The following is a 4,577-nucleotide window of genomic DNA, read 5'->3' on the forward strand; positions in this document are numbered from 1 at the left end:
CCTCCCTCCAGCCCAGGTAACTGGTGATAGAGAGATGCTAAGGGAGGGGAGTCATTCCTCAGGGACATAGGGCCACCTCCTGACTGGAGAGCTGGTGCAAAGGGCTGATCATCTGGCCCCCACAGAACTGATTTTTCATAAACTAATTCATAGGCTGTCTCTGTTTCACTGGAGTTTTGCTTCAATGGCGATAATTAAAAAAGCCACCTTATGAGCCAGACTCTGATCTTGCTGTAAATCTGGAGTAACTCCATTAGCTTCATTGTGGTCACTTTGGAGTAACCAAGATCAGGCTCTGGGCCTGAGAGTTCTCCACTGAATCATTTGTTCTTTCTTTCCTGTTCTATTTCAGTGTCTCCTGGGGGCATCTGGCCTTTTCACTGTGCTTGTCATTCTTGTTCTGCATAATTCCAAACACTCCTTTGGGTCACCTTGAAGTCTTCCCTGAACTGCTGAGAATAAGATCAATGTCTTGAGTCTTTTCTCCAAACACGTATTATTAAAGCCAGGAGTTGTCCTCATTTCCTTACTTTGCACCTGCTTTCCCAGGGGTGACTGTGCAAAGATGACCCGAGCTGAAGAGTTTTCTAGACTAGGGGTTCTCAACCTTTTTCTTTCTGAGGCCCACCCCCCACCAACATGCTATAAACACTGTGTGACCCACCTGTGTCACAACTGCTTTTCTGCATATAAAAGCCAGTGCCAGCATTAGTGGGTAGCAAGCAGAGCAATTGCTCAAGGCCCCACACCACAGGGGCCCCCAGGAAGCTGCATTTCTTAGACTTCAGCCCCAAGTGGTGAGGCTCAGAGCCCAGGGCTTGAGCCCCATGCAGTGGGGCTTTGGCTTTCTCCCCTAGGCCCCAGTGAGTCTAATGCTGGCCCTGCTTGGCAGACGCCCTGTGACCTGTTTGCAGCCCGCCAGGGGTCCCAGAACTCGGGTTGAGAACCACTGTTCTAGACTCTCAGTGTTGCTGCATTTGGCAGGAGGGTCACTTTTTTTTATTGTATAAGTAGGCACAATAATACTTAGCTGTAGTATGGGGTAGAGGGCTTAATGAGTGTGAGGGATGGACTTTGAGATCCATGGATGAAGGGCAAGAGCTATTCTCATTCCACTCAGCCAGGGTGGTGGTGACGTTGTACAATGCGTGAGTTTTGCCTGTTGGTCCTGATTGACTGTATGGAGTTTTTTTGCAACTCATTTCCCGGTAGCTATTCTACAGAACAGATGCTGCACATTGGTACCCACTAGGTAGCCTACAGCAGGTATATTATATACATTTGACTTGGCGTATATGATCATATTTCCATGGTGTGGCTGGCCCCAACGTTAACAGCCTGCTACATACGTACTTTCAAAGTTACTCCTTTAGCTCAAAGGTGGTGGAAGCTTGTGATTTTGGTCCTGAGCTCCCCCAGTGGTAATGGGAGGCTTGCACTTAAAGAGGAGAGAGCATGACCCTTAGATATAAGGAAACTTTGTTAGAATCACTCAATGAGAAAAACAGTCGCAGGCATTTTCAGGGTCACCACTGTCTCTGCCCTTTGTTTATTTATCTGTGGGCACATGCAGTTGCCTAATTTGTGCACACAATGGCGACAAATGCATAAACAGCTGCACATCTAAATGATAGGAAAACTTGGCTTTTGTGATAGACTTAAGAGTCATCCCCCTGTTGAGGTAAAGGCGTAGCTGACATCTCTCTCAGATGTTATTTCAGGCCATCTGTAGATGCAAGAACCACTGCATTGGTTACACTTGATTTGCACACAGTTCACATTTCAAAGGTTTTCTGTTCACCCAGAAGAGCTAGAAATTGACTACTACTATTTTATTTTATTTTATTTTATTTTATTTTATTACAGGAAAGTTTGCCTTCTGGGAAATCTGCCTTTGGGCTGAGTAAATGCCTCAGGCAGGTGTGGTTCAGGCCTCTGGAGCTGGGTACCTGACGCTAGTGTTTGAAAGCAAACATTTTCTGAGCATTGGTTGTGGTAACAGTTGCTTTTTACAGTGATTTATTTATAGCTCTGATTTTTCCTGGAGATCTAGAGAGGAATCCGTCTGAGCAGTTTCATTAGTCAGCGATTTATGTTGCCATGGCAATGTTTTATGTTGCGGTAAGGACTAAGGGAAAGCGCATAGAGACAAAAGCTGTCAAGCAGGCCAGGAGCAATTATTGCTTCTCATGGGTTTCGAACTCACTTGTTACCATAAAAAGAGGCCTGTGGTACACAAGGGCTGCCATTAGCTTATTTAGGGGCAATGATTTGAGATCTGTCTCTTCCTGCTGCTGACTTTGGCCCGGGCCCTTTCTCTCTTCTCAGATCTGTGAAGCAGATTCCCTGCCAGCCTTTCCACTGATCCGTTTACTCCGCTTGGGGCCAAAGTAATTTTCATGCATAGCATGCAGTGCCCACATGTGAGGTTACTGGCTTTAAGTCAAATACACGTAGATGTTGGCATGGGAGATCGTTAGTGCTCGCTAATAGGAATGAGAAGTTATGTGCAGTCCGGGCTACAGCCCAAGCAGCTAATGAATGTGTTTCAAAACAGACCTGGGTTTTAGTCCAGCAGATCTCACTATGCATGCTGTGTTCTGTTTTGGACTCTCTGTAGAAGCTGGTTGCCCACTGAGATAAGGTCAGTGCTGAGATCAGCCTTCATGTTTATGCAGCAAACACAAATAAATCCCCTTTCTGCTCTTTACCCTAAAAGGACATCATGTGCTGACTTTCACTGGGGTTAATCCTGCACAAAGTATGCAGAGTAACATGGCAGTGAGGAGAAAAGGAGACAGCTGGCAAGTGCCCAAATTGTCATGGAGCAGACAGAGCCAGGATATCAATTATTTAACGTTTATGCTTCTAAATGCTTCACAAATAGGATGTGCCAGGCACAAAGGATGGTGGGCGCTGTTCCCTGTGAGGTGCAATGCAGCCTTTTCTCCACAAGTGGGCGTCTCTCTTTTTCTCTCTCTCTCTCCATGCATAGTGTGCAGGTGTGTGAAGTTACTTGCAGTGTCTTTTTGAGATGAACTGTAGCCCGCTCTGCAATAGGAGGAAGGTGGGGAGCATCCAGGGAGCTGCATCCTGCTCTTCCACATGGCTCATTCCTTACAGCAAAGCTGAAAACACAGATCCCTTCCAGGGAAGAGGTTGTGCTCTTGAAGTGGTCAGTTTCTAAAGGAAAGGTGTAATTGCGAGATGTGAGGGAAAGCTAGTTCTTTGCTGTAATAAAACCCATACTCAGTTCTGATTCAAGCCAAACTCCTATTGGAGTCCTGGGGAGTTTGCGGGACTGAAGAAGAACTGAGTGTTTAAATCACATTCCCACCCCCAGGATCCCTATACTGAGGGGATCTCCCTCATTCCCTTCAGAATGGGGCTCGGCTGACTTCATTGCAATATTCTCCTCCCTCTTCTTCAAACCTTGCTCCGTGGCTCTTGGGATCCGTGTGGAGGGCCACTGTGGTCTGGGAGAGGAGGGTGCAGGTTGATAGAGGACAGGTACAGATCATCTCCTCACCAGCCCTTTGGAACTTGCAGCAGGAATCTGCCTTTTGGGGGTATCCCTCAGGGAAGTGTCAGAGACAAGAGCCCTGTTAGCACTGTTCCATTGCAGCTACGCTACAGAGTTGGGCCACCAGAGATGCAGAACCAGGGTTGAGGCTTGAGGCCTCCTCACAGAGAGTCATGGCCTCCTGCAGGTCCCTCTCTCCCTGGGATCTGTATGGATCTGGAGGGATTGTGGGGGCTGGCCTGTGGAGAGAACCCTCTGGCAGAAGGATTGATGAGCAGCTTCCATGAGGAGCAACTTGTGGTGATTTCTTTGTGTTTAGCCCTCTCCCACCAGCTGTTTGGACCTCAGGAGTTGGAGCAATGTGAATAATCGTGAGGTTGTGTCAGATGTGTTAATGCCTGCCATGCCTCAGTTCTCAGCCATGCTGATAGAGTTGTGACTCCGTTCAGGGCAGCCTTAGAGATGTGGTGTTACGTGGTGCCCTCTGTTCATGAGACCTAAAGTAGGTAGAGGGTGGTAAAGCGCTGTTTGCGGTCTAGCCTTTTCTAATGTTCGTGCCTGCTGTAGAAATGGGGTGGCTCAGAAGTCTTATGGCCAAAAAGCTATCCAGAAAAAGAATGTGCATAACAGTGCAGTGAGGGAAATAAATGTCATCGAGCCAGAGCTTTTATATACCGGTTCATGCTGCTGTTATGGAGAGCAGAACCTGACAGAAAAATGTGCAAGCTGGGTCTACAAGGAGCTCACTAGCTACATAGAGAAAGTTCCAAATCAGAGGAAGAACTGAATAAAATGTTCCTTGATGTAATAGTGGATCTGGCCTCTTAGCAACACCCTTGTAATCGTCATGTCATCTTGCTCAGAGCACTATTATTAACAGAGCACTGCGCATGTGAAGGAGGGAAAAACCCTAGGGGGAAAACGTCTTTGTTTTGTTTTGGTCTTGTTTTGTTAAAAATAATAACAACCACCAACTTTGTGATTTCCCAGCATATGAACTTTCACAGGGAGTTTGGTTAAAATGGGTAAGTTGAGCTGGGGGTGGATGGCTACA

Source organism: Gopherus flavomarginatus, chromosome 11, assembly GCF_025201925.1.
Source record: "Gopherus flavomarginatus isolate rGopFla2 chromosome 11, rGopFla2.mat.asm, whole genome shotgun sequence".
Classification (NCBI taxonomy): domain Eukaryota; kingdom Metazoa; phylum Chordata; order Testudines; family Testudinidae; genus Gopherus; species Gopherus flavomarginatus.